This window comes from Trachemys scripta, chromosome 11 (genome assembly GCF_013100865.1).
Source record: "Trachemys scripta elegans isolate TJP31775 chromosome 11, CAS_Tse_1.0, whole genome shotgun sequence".
NCBI lineage: Eukaryota > Metazoa > Chordata > Testudines > Emydidae > Trachemys > Trachemys scripta.
The window spans coordinates 72684915-72697397 of NC_048308.1; the positions used below are offsets into that span (position 1 = coordinate 72684915).

The window sequence follows — 12483 nt, forward strand, 5'->3', positions numbered from 1 at the left end:
GCTGTAGTCCACGAAAGCTTATGCTCTAATAAATTTGTTAGTCTCTAAGGTGCCACAAGTATTCCTGTTGTTCTTACTACTGATGTACTGCACTTGCTTCTCGGTATCTTGTTCTGAGAAAGCTAAAAAGTGACAGACTAGATCCTACCGAGATCTAATCCAACTCCAAAGTCAACGGACAAACTGACTTCTGTCGGAATCTAACTGGCAGGGGGGTTCCTCCTACGCCGCCCCCCCATGAATTTTGGGAGATGATCTCAGAATTTTATTCCCACCTAATTCCAAGTGGAAAAGGTTTGTAGGAGCATCACTTCTCTCCAGTTCTCCCAACACCAGGCCTCCATAGTGGAAGAGAAAGAAGCTTTTTGCATATACGCCTCTGATCTAGCTTATCAAAACCAGCAGCCACAGAAGCAATCTCACTTAATACGCTACATCAGCCTGGCACTATGTCACACAGGAAGCTGAAAGGAAGAGCTAGGAGAGGCTACAGAGTGCCACACTGGCTATGCAAGTCTAGTCCATTTCATCGGGCAGCCAGTTCCACATGGACAACGCTATTGTGTGGTTGCTACTAGTGCTGTCAATTAAATGGAGCTCAACTCCGAGGCCATGGTCCACCGCAGGTGTCAGGACTGGTGCTTGGGAGATGCGATGGGTACTCACGCCTCACTGGAGGCCAAGAATGGATGGGGGGAGGAGGGGGGAAAACCTGTCATGCTTAAATGCTATAGGGGTGAGCAGCATTGTCATGCTGGTTCTTTTCTCGCCATTGGCCCTGCGAGACACCACACCGGACGAGTACTCAAAATCACCTAGATGATGGTGAGCTGCAAGATTTTTTAAAGAAAACAAAACTAAATTATTTACAGCAGCTCGGAAGTCTCAGCCCAAGCATCGTGGCCTCCCAATGCCCATTAAAACAAACCGAATTTGGATATCCTAATCCCCTAGACAGCATTGAAAATCTCCATCTAAATGCTAAATTCTGACACAGCAGGAGTAAGGAGGCCAGACCCGCAGCTGGTACAAATCAGCACAGTTCCACTCAAGCCAACAGGACTACTTGCAGAATAAGGTGCTAGCTAGCATAAGGGTGGCAAGTACCTGGCGCAGCACGTGCCCTCAAGTGTAAGCAGTTTGAGTCTGTGGCTGTAATGAGTTAGTTACAAGATCAGAGCTTCAGCAGGTCTCAGAGGAACCAACTCACAAGCACCTGCTTTAAAAAAGTTACAGACAGCCTCATTTGGGGCAGATTTTCTCAAGGTTCCAGCCCCTGTGTGCAGGCAAGTGAGCAGGTTGGGTAAGCGCAGGCACACTGCAGGTGCGACCTTGGAAAGCGTGGGTCTAACCCTAAATTCCATTAAAATGTGGGCACCCGACCCCCCGAAGACTCCTTTGAGAAGCCAGCCTCACCTCTGCCACATACAGAATTATGGAGCTAGGGTTTTAATCAGGGTTTCTTCACTGCCCATCCTCCAAAATGATCCAGTTTGCTCTTAAAGCAATACATTTCTCTAATCCCCAAATATTTTGTGCAACATCCGGACCAGGAATCTCTATTTCTCCAGGATGCTCATGTACAGCCCCCCACCCCCTCCCTTGACAGAACAGCATGGTGCAGGGAACAGTGTTATCAAACACAATAACTACAAATAGCTCCCAACAGACACATAACAAAAACACGAGAAGAATGAGCTGGTGCATTGCCAACAATAAGTTTCCTTTGTACTGCTGCACAGCCGGTCACTAAGATATACAATAAATATGAAAGGGGTGGCTGGGAGGCAGGCCAGGCTGTGTATGCTTTGCTCGCCTCGGGGAACACACAGATTCATAGAATCTAGGACTGGAAGGGACCTCGAGAGGTCATCAAGTCCAGTCCCCTGCCCGCATGGGAGTAGTTCACAGGGAGTAGTCTCACCGACTGCAATGAGCATGGCGAGGCCAACACTGCTGCGTCTGGGTCCTCCTTTCTGATTCCGTAAGGGATTGTTTTGTAGTTCTCCTCCGCAGCTAACGACAAAGCCCAATGGCTGCCTTTTCATCTGCTTTGGCCAGCATGCACTTCCCCAAGCTGTGCACACGCTGGGTCCAAGCGCACAGCTCCCAGCTTCAGGCCACAAGCCTTCAGGGTGTGCCCACGACAGAAGTCAAGTTGCCCTACACTTGGACAAAAATCAAAGCCATCTTACAGAGAGATGGAACCATGCAATGGTTATTTAGGTTATGCCTAGAGGCTGCAGCCAGGATCAAGGCTCTGTTGTGCTAGGCACCGTGCAAGCACAGAGACAATCCCAGGCCCAAAATGCTTACGATCCAAACAGACAAGACAGAGGGCGGGAGGGGAAACAGCAGCACAGAGAGGTGAAGTGACTTGCCCAAGGTCCTATAGAAAGGGAGTGGCAGAGCCAGGAACAGAACATGAGCCTCCTGGGTCCCAGTCCAAGGCCACAGCTACTAGGCCCTGCTGCCTCTCTAGAGGCCTGATTGACAGCATCTTTCAGCTGTAAAACCTGGCCCCAACAGGGAGAAATCCTGCATCTGTGCAGACACCCATTGACCAGTGGGGCTCTGCAGGCACACGGGGATGTACCACAGAATTGGGGCTCCAAGGTGTTTCTGACAGACCACAGAGCAGCCCTGTTCAAGAGAAGTAACACCCAAAGATTTTCAAGTGGGATAAAGGTCCCCCTCTCCCCCACACAGACACCTCACAAAAATGGAGTAAGATATTCCTCAAACTTTGCACACAAAAAAGGAGTCTTAATTCCCTTTGGGAAGAAAAAGGCTAGTAAATTCTGCCCAGAAAGGCATTTAGGAAAGTGAGATGAGGAGGGTTAGGATGGGAACTGCTGAGCAACTAACTGCAGTGGTTGGGAATTCCGCAATATAGGGTAATTACATGTGAAGTTGCCAAATCCTGCTTGGACTTCTCTGCTTGCACCCCAGTCCAGCAGTTACGAATTGACCAGTCATCCACGCACCTCATTTGGAACCGGAAGTATGCAATCAGGCAGCAGCAGAAAGAAAACAAAAAAATACAGTACAGTGCTGTGTTAAATGTAAACTACTAAAAGAAAGTGAAGGGAAAGCAGCATTTTTATTCTGCATAGCAAAGTTTCAAAGCTGTATTAAGTCAATGTCAGTTGTAAACTTTTGAAAGAACAACCATAACGTTTTGTTCAGAGTTAGGAATATTTCAGAGTTACAAACAACCTTCATTTCCGAGATGTTCGTAACTGAGGTTCTACTGTAGTTTAAACCTACAAGTGACCCATGCCCCATGCTGCAGAGGATGGCAAAAAACTCCCAGGGTTTCTGCCATTCTGATCTTGGGGGGTGGGGGAGGAGAATTCCTTCCTGACCCCAAACAGGGCCATCAATTAGACCCTGAGCATGTAGGCTAAACCCACCAGGCAGACACATGGGAAAGAATTCTCTGTAGTGTCCCATCACCGACCGTTGGTGTTCTCACAGCTGGTCTAGGCCTAGAAGATATTGCTAGGTTATCTTTTCAAATATTAGAGCAAACAAGTCCTCTAGCTAAGCCAGGAAGAGGGGGAAAGTCTTTACCCTCCCCATGATTTCTAAGGTCATTTATTTTAAAAAATTCAAGTTTTCTTTGCAAGTAAAGCAGCACAAAAAGGGGACACAAACCTAGGGCCCTTAAAGACCCATCCTAAGGCACAAAAAGGGTGTGTTTGGAATTTCCCACTGTTATAATCCTTGAGTCTGCTACTGTATTGCCTAGGGTTACCATATTTTGAGCCTCCAAAAGGAGGACACTCCACAGTGCCCTGGCCCTGCCCCCAGCCCCGCCCACGCCCCACCTCCGCCCCTTCCCCAAAGTCCCCACCCCAACTCCGCCTCCTCCCCTGCTTCCCGCGAACATTTTATTCGCGGGAAGCCTGAAGCAGGTAAGGGGGGTGTGGGGGGGAGGAGGCACGGCCCAGTCTGGCCTCCCCCCCCCCCGGTGTCTCCAGCCTGGGTCGGCTCGGGCCCTGGGGTGCCGGCACCGGGCCCGAGCACCCCTGGCCCCCGGCCGAGCACCCTCGGGCCCCCGGCCGAGCACCCCCGGGCTGCTCGGCACCGCCGGCCCCCGACCCAGCCCCGATTTTCCCGGAAATGTCCGGCTTTTGGGGATATCCCCCCAGACGGGGATTTGGAGCCCAAAAAGCCGGACATGTCCGGGAAAATCCGGACGTATGGTAACCCTAGTATTGCCACATTAACACCTGTTAGCACTAACAAAGCGTTTTGCTTTACAGAAGGAGTTCAAAACAGCCCTTTATACGCAATTTGCAATCAGCTCTGCAGTTCACTGCAAACAGAAATTACCAAGGGCCTCAGCCACTGTTCAAGGCTCAGAACGGCTCCCTGACACACCTACTAAATCGAATAGACCCATCCATGGAGCAGCGTATAGTCTCCCTTAGTGCTTTATTGGCTCTGCTCATCCTCACGGCAAAGTTCCTGGGCAGTGCTCAGGTGCTGCTGAGGGCTAGCGTACATACAGGGAGAAAAAACCTAACGTGGTCATTATTGAGAGAGTTGATCTCTTAGGGGAAGTTATAGAAATATCTGCAATAACTGAGGGCCTTATTCTGGCCAGGAGCAGCACAATCTACCATGATGTGTCCGTAACTAAAGAGGGGCCCAAGGTTTGCAGCACTAAAGGAGTAGCAAGATTGTCAGCCAAACATGCACACAGCCCTTCAATATACTCCACAAAAAGATGGATTTTTAGTTACCACTGAGCTTTTTTTTTCCAGCGGTAGGAAACATATTGAGACCATCTGATGCTTTGGCTCTCATCTCTCTCTGGAGTCCTGCAAGGTGTTATCTTGGCTAGAGCCCAAGCGGAGATTCAACAAGAGAGGTCTCACATGTGCACCACAGGCCCAGTTCTAATTACACCCCGGAAAGTCCGGGTTTGTACACAGATATCTTGTTAAGTGACAACAGCGAAGGAGAGAAATTCCAGCTACGTAGGAAGGTTCCAGAACATTTTTTCCTTCTGCTATTGTAGGAGGAGGTAAAATGAAGGACTAAAAAGGGGCAGTGACTTACAATCCAAGATTTTCTCCCCACACACAGACAGCACCTCCTTAGCATGAGCTCTCATTACCATCACTAGTGAGGCGAGAGCAGAAGTTCAGATACCACTCAGGGTACGTCTTCACTACCAGCCGTATTGGCGGGTAGCAATCGATTGATCCGGGATCGATATATCGCGTCTTAACGAAATGTGATATATTGATCCCCGAATGCGCTCACCGTCTACTCCAGAACTCCACCAGAGCGAGCGGTGGTAGCACAGTCGATGGGGGAGCCGCAGCCGTCGATCCCGCGCCGTGTGGACCCCAGGTAATTCGATCTAAAATACTTTGACTTCAGCTACACTATTCACATAGCTGAAGTTGCGTATCTTAGATCGATCCTCCCCCCCTCCCAGTGTAGACCAGCCCTCAGTTTCCACTAGGAATTGCATTCTGTCTCTTCCACTCACATTAAGTTGTACCTTTACTTTGTCCCTGCAATCTACCTGGGGCTGTTTGCAATCTGGGGGAAATGGTACAGCTCAGTGCGATTAAAAGGTGGCAGAATTAGATCTTCAGTTCTTATCTGAAATACTGAATCAAAATCTTACTCTCATTGTAAGAAGCTAGAATGAGCATTAGGAGGCTGTGGGGCTGGAGACGGGGACCTGGACTGGGGCTCAGATAACACCTTGCAGGACTCCAGAGGAGACCTGAGTGCTATTCCAGGCTCTGCCACTTGGGCTACTGGGTGACCCTGGGAAAGTCACTGCCCTGCCCCATGCCTCAGTTTCCTCATCTGTGAAATGGGGGATAAGACTAACTTCTCCTTTGTAAAGTGCTTTGAGATCTACAAAGAGGCCAACACCACTTAGCTCTTATATGAATTATTACCCCACAACTCTAGATAAGGTCTTTCTGATAAGCATACCATCTACTACGTCTCAAACACACACCTCTCTCTAACAGGCTGATGACAACAGTGGGTATTTAAGAAGAGCTGTAACTCATTAACAAGTTGGCATGGACAGAATAATTCTTTTATGTTTACAGAACAAATATGTTTCCAGACGCCTATCAGGTGAAGTCTTGATATCAAAGTCAGGATTATGCTCAAGCCCAATCACTAACAGGGCATAGGGGATTTCTGAGCAGGCTGCTGCCCTGAGGTCTCAGTAGTGATCTCCCCCCACATCGATCTTTTAGATCAGCTTCCTGATAGCACGTCTGAAGATTTTTTGAGCTCTGGTACATTTATCAATCAGATTTATTCCAGCAGTGCCTTTGGATCAACAGAGCTCAGACCCGCACTGTGCTGCAGAAACAGTAGTGCACACTCCCATCCCCAAAGGGCTGACAGTCTATAAATAAATATTTAGCTCAACTAATCAAGAGCTACCCATGACCACATCCAGCCACTGCACTAGGGGAAGTGCTCCTCATTTAAAAAGGAAGAAGTGGCCCTTTTATGGCGATAGCAAATTTTTCCATTCTGAAGTTTTCTTCCGTTCTGACCGACGGGATGCCAAGTGTAGGTCTCCCCAGACAAGTTATTAACACGAGGCATTCCAACCCCCATTCGAACTGCAAGCAAACTGACAGAGCTAGAGACAAGATGCAAAGGCCACTTCATTTCTATTGCCGTGAAAATGCATTTATAGAAAGAGTGCCACTCCAGCCCCAGCCCCACCCCCACCCCTTCTCCAGCTCAGGTGCAGGGCACATTCCTCTGCCAAAGAAGTATGCTGGCCTAAGATTTCCCTCACCAGGCCTGGTCACGTCTTGCATCCTGGAATGTGAACTTGTGCATGTTTCAATGGCTCCTATTAACAGCCACAGTAACAGCTGCTGCCTTTCCCAGGTCTGCTGGTAATCACACCTTAAAGTTGCCGCCAGGCCATTCTGTCAGGCCAGACAGGGAAAACGTGGGTGCAGATGAGCTTGTCTCTCTCCAGAGGGAAATGCTGCATGCACCAAATGCTGCAGAAGATTCACCGGCCACCTCTCAAGTGACATTTAAAGTTCCTTGTTCCACTATATCCCCAACAGCCAAGCACAAAGGATTTTACCCACCTCTTTGGAGATGCACCAGCCCAATCAGAAAAACCCAGCTACTGGCTGATTTCTGGCAGAGATGAGGTTGTCCTGGGCTGCTCTGGAACTGGTCAATTTTAGACGCAGGAAGGGCTATGTAGTGACAACCCCGGCACTTCTTAGCAAAGCCAAAGTCCAGGACACTCGCTCCCAAAAGCGGGCAGACAAGGTTAACATATCCACTGTAGCTATTCTGGGCGCTGGGTTTTAATGTTGATGTGCAATTATTACTGAACTGGCTGACAATGTACACTTGGAAAGATGTCAGGTTTTCCATTGGAGAACTGCCGACATGTGTTTACAGTACAGTCAGTTAAAGGAGCAGAATACACTGGCAATGGGCTCTGTGAAGATTATATGCCACATGCTCAGTCACAGCCTGCGGGGAGGGGAAGGCAAGATGCTTCTAGTCTAGCTTACAAGTGCTCTGCTGGCCTGTTGAAGGGTGATGGAGGTGGGCTCTGAAGGCTGCATGTGCCATATTATAATAGAGGCTTGAAGGAAGGGATGTAAAGGAGATCGGTAAAAGATTTCCCTCTGGATCCTGAAACATCAGCCTGCTCCAATTCACCCAGTGTCCACTGCCCAAGATGCACACATCACCAGAAAGGGTTACATTCTAAATACAGTCAAACGGGAAATGCCTCTGGATCAGAAAACACTCCAGCAAACAGAAAATGAAAGAGCATCCAGACACTCAGTGCCTGTCCCATCACTACTGGATCACAACACCAAGCACCCACCTGGGAGAAGAGACTAACTGGTGAGTGACCCCGGATTGCTAAAGGGCACAGCTCCGACCCGTTACACAGGGTTTAGCTAAGCACTGCCAGAGTCCAGCTGGACTGCCTGGCTAACGGACACAATTAAAATGTTTTCTGTGGTGATTCACTTTCACGCCCCGTTCTTTATGAATTTTTCCAAAAGGCAGAATACAAGGAGCTATTAAATTGGTCCCTTAGCTTTCCAAGCCTCCATAGCAATAGGAAATATGGGAACAATTACTTCAGCACTCACTGATTTCACACTGCAATTGCTCAGCGGTAATTTCTGAGTCCAAGCAGCTGAAGAGGGCAAAAGGAAAGATTCTGTATACACCTTACATGGACATGTATGCTATAAACTGTAACATGCATCTGCCAGAAGCCGGAGCTGGATCGATCACTCGATAAGTTGCCCTTTTCTGTTCATTCCCTCTGAAGTATCTGGCCACTGTTGGAAGGCAGGATACTGGGCTAGACGGACCATTGCCCTGACCCAGTACGGCCATTCTTATGTGCAGCTAATACCAGAGATCTGCTATGAGAGAAGAAAGTAACACACCCACACTAACGCATTGTGGCTTTGTTCCCCTCTAGTGGCTGGTCCACATAGATAGGTTTGAGCCAGCTACTGCTTCCAAGCCCAGGGACCTGGTCCTTCAGCTCAAATGGTGAAGAATTATGCTTCTAGAGGTAGGTGTTCTGGCCCAGGGTGCCATAACAAAAGCACACAAAACAATGGGATTCTGGGCCATACCAAGGGCTCCTAGACACTATGGAATACAAATAACAGTGCCTCAATTATTTGAAGTTGTTTGTGTGTGTTTGGGAGCCCTTTGTGCAGTCTGTTTCCGTGGCCAGTGCAAGTCTTACCCACTTGCAGAGAAGAGAGACATCTGAAGATGGAAAATGTGGTTGTCAGCAGGGCTCAGGGACAGAAGCAGCGAGGTCACTAGGACCTGCAGACTGAAGTTACATTGCATTTGTTGGGGCGGGGGGGCAGATTGCGGTTTGTTCTGTTGTTAAACAGGCTTGATTGTTGGCTTCCTTTTACAATTCCATTTAGTTAGGTCCAAAAGCAAGACCTTTTTAGCAAAAATATACACTTTGTCCACATCATACAACCCCCCCACCTTCTCCCCCCTCCCTCCCCGGGACATTGGTTGGTTTTCTGCACCTACAGCCCACAAATGTGAACTGGCCAAAGAGATGACATATCAGAGATCCAGCTCTGCACTCTTCTGACCCTGTCCTCCCCTGCCCCAGCCCTGCCTTTTGACTGCTCACTGTGAGATACCAGCCTCTGAAATGTGGAGTACCACATCCCACTTGCTGCCCTGTTTCCCACCTCTACACAACCACAGCTCACATGTCGCTGGGTCCACTCAGCTTACAAAAAGCTACTGCTATCATCTATATGACCCTCATTGTAGTCCTGGGAGATGGGGATGCATTAACTGCATTGTGCAGAACAGAATCACGGAAGGTAAGTAGCTTGTGCAAAGATGCAGAGTGAGGAATAGTACCCGTAACTCTCTAGCGCCGTAACCACAAGCCCGTCCTTCCACTCCACTAGCATGTTGCCCACATGACAAGCCATGAGCAACGTTCCTAGTAGGGCTGTCAAGTGATTAAAAAAATTAATTGTGATTAATCACATTGTTAAACAATATGAGAATTGTATTTATTTTTCTACATTTTCAAATATATTGATTTCAATTACAACACAGAATACAAAGTGTAGAGTGCTCACTTCATATTTATTTTTGATTAAATATTTGCACTGTAAAAGAGAAATTGTATTTTTCAATTCACCTCATACAAGTACTGTAGTGCAATCTCTTGATCATGAAAGTTGATCTTACAAATGTAGAATTATGTACAAAAAAACTGCATTCAAAAATAAAACAATGTAAAAATTTAGAGCCTGCAAGTCCACTCAGTTTTACTTCTTGTTCAGCCAATTGCTCAGACAAACAAGTTTGTTTACATTTGCAGGAGATAATGCTGCCTCCTTCGTGTTTACAATGTCACCTGAAAGTGACAACAGTCGTTCACATGGCACTGTTGTAGCAGGTGTCGCAAGCTATTTACATGCCAGATGTGCTAAAGATTCATATGTCCCTTTACGCTTCAACCACCATTCCAAAGGTCATGTTTCCATGCTTACGATGTGCGTTTAAAAAAATAAATTTAATTAAATTTCTGACTGAATTCTTTGAGGAAGAATTGTATGTCTTGTGCTCTGTGACTGTACCCCCATTCTGCCATATATTTCATGTTACAGCAGTTACAGATGACCCAGCACATGTTCGTTTTCAGAACACTTTCACTGCGGATTTGACAAAACACAAAGAAAGTACCAATGTGAAATTTCTAAAGATAGCTACTAACTCAACCCAAGGTTTAAGACTCTGAAGTGCCTTCCAAAATCTGAGAGGGATGAGGCGTGGAACATGCTTTCAGAAATCTTAAAAGAGCAACACTCTGATGCAGAAACTACAGAACCTAAACCTCCAAAAAGAAAATCAACCTTCTGCTGGTGGCATCTGACTCAGATGAGGAAAATGAACATGTGTTGGCCCAAACTGTTTTGGATCGTTATCAAGTAGAACCCATCATCAGCATGAATAAGAAGTAGGACTGAGTGGACTTGTAGACTCTAAAGTTTTACATTGTTTTGTTTTTGAGTGCAGTTATGTAACAAATAATAAGTGAGCACTGTACACATTGTATTCTGTGTTGTAACTGGAAATTAATATTAAAAATGTAGAAAAAAATCCAAAGATATTTAATAAGTTTCAATTGGTATTCTATTGTTTAACAGTGCGATTAAAACTGATTAATCACAATTAATTTTTTTAATAGCTATTAATTTGAGTTAATCGTGAGAGTTAACAGCAATTAATCAACAACTCTAGTTTCTACATCATGGGAGTTTGGGACTGGCCAAGACCATCTTAACCAGCAGCACTGAAGCAGGACACTTGAGGTACGTTGCTGTGGAGCCAACATCTAGCTCCCAAGGGGAGCAAATACTTTGTCTCTCAGTCACTTGCCTAGCAATGACCGAGGAGCATTCACAGGTGTCAACGGGAGTTTCGTCCAGGCCTCTGCTAGGGGCAGAGCAGCTGTGATGCAGAACAAAAAGGAGATATTCTCAAGGACAGTACCATACACACGCTGATCAGGCTTTTCCAAGAAGCTTTAAAGTTCTCTATAAACAGATTTGTGGAGATCTTCCGATTTCAAGGCAGTTTCTCAACAGCGCAGATTTCAGAACAGTCTCTCAGCAGGCTGTCCGCACCCATATCCTGATCAGCAGTGGAAATTTTAAAACAAATTTAGGAAGGTGGCTGGATTGGATGGACCAGTCCCATTGCAGGAACTCACCACACGGCAGGACTAGACAGGTGAAAAATAAATAGGTGAGACATCCACAATATCACTCAGGTCTGGGGATCTTCACCTAAGGATTCAAGTAACAACCCTGAGTCGGGCCTTATCTGCACAAGAAAGCGGCACCAGTCTAACTACAGGTGAGATTAACCAATTGAGCTCAACTGGTGCAAACGCATCAATACTTATTTTGGTTTAAGTCAAGTTTATTTCAAGTTAGCTTAAAATCGATTAAGCAGAGGTTTAAGCTACACCGGAACAAGCACGTCCACACAAGGGTTTGTACTGGTTTATAACGAAACCAGTCAAAGTCAGGTAAGCAGGTAAGAAATCAGGAAGGCCAAATCACACTTGGAGTTGCAGTTAGCAAGAGATGTTAAGAGTAACAAGAAGGGTTTCTTCAGGTATGTTAGCAACAAGAAGAAAATCAAGGAAAGTGTGGGCCCCTTACTGAATGAGGGAGGCAATCTAGTGACCGAGGATGTGGAAAAAGCTAATGTACTCAATGCTTTTTTTGCCTCTGTCTTCACAAACAAGGTCAGCTCCCAGACTCGCTGCACTGGGCAGCACAATATGGGGAGAAGGTGACCAGCCCTCTGTGGAGAAAGAAGTGGTTTGGGACTATTTAGAAAAACTGGACGTGCACAAGTCCATGGGGCCGGATGCGCTGCATCCGAGGGTGCTAAAGGAGTTGGCGGATGAGATTGCAGAGCCATTAGCCATTATTTTTGAAAACTCATGGCGATCGGGGGAGGTCCCGGATGACTGGAAAAAGGCTAATGTAGTGCCCATCATTAAAAAAGGGAAGAAGGAGGATCCGGGGAACTACAGGCCAGTCAGCCTCACCTCAGTCCCTGGAAAAATCATGGAGCAGGTCCTCAAGGAATCAATTATGAAACATTTAGAGGAGAGGAAAGTGATCAGGAACAGTCAGCATGGATTCACGAAGGGGAAGTCGTGCCTGACTAACCTAATTGCCTTCTATAATGAGATAACTGGTTCTGTGGATGAGGGGAAAGCAGTGGATGTGTTATTCCTTGACTTTAGCAAAGCTTTTGATACCGTCTCCCACAGCATTCTTGCCGCCAAGTTAAAGAAGTATGGGCTGGATGAATGGACTGTAAGGTGGATAGAAAGCTGGCTAGATCGTCGGGCTCAACGGGTAGTGATCAATGGCTCCATGTCTA

General features: G+C 46.9%; 1 protein-coding gene across 3 annotated transcripts in view; it reads right to left on the reverse strand.

Moving 5' to 3' along the window:
- The window catches only part of SH3BP4 (SH3 domain binding protein 4), a 156712-nt gene that overhangs the window by 122234 nt on the left and 21995 nt on the right, over positions 1 to 12483 (reverse strand). The window contains exon 1 of one of the 3 annotated variants that reach the window (XM_034785210.1): positions 7116 to 7226. The exons of 1 other annotated variant lie outside the window; for it this stretch is intronic. The gene's annotated coding sequence lies outside the window, so the exon portion shown is untranslated. Of the gene's footprint in view, positions 1 to 7115; positions 7239 to 12483 lie in introns of those variants that run through there. One more of the 3 variants, XM_034785211.1, reaches the window with a different exon arrangement.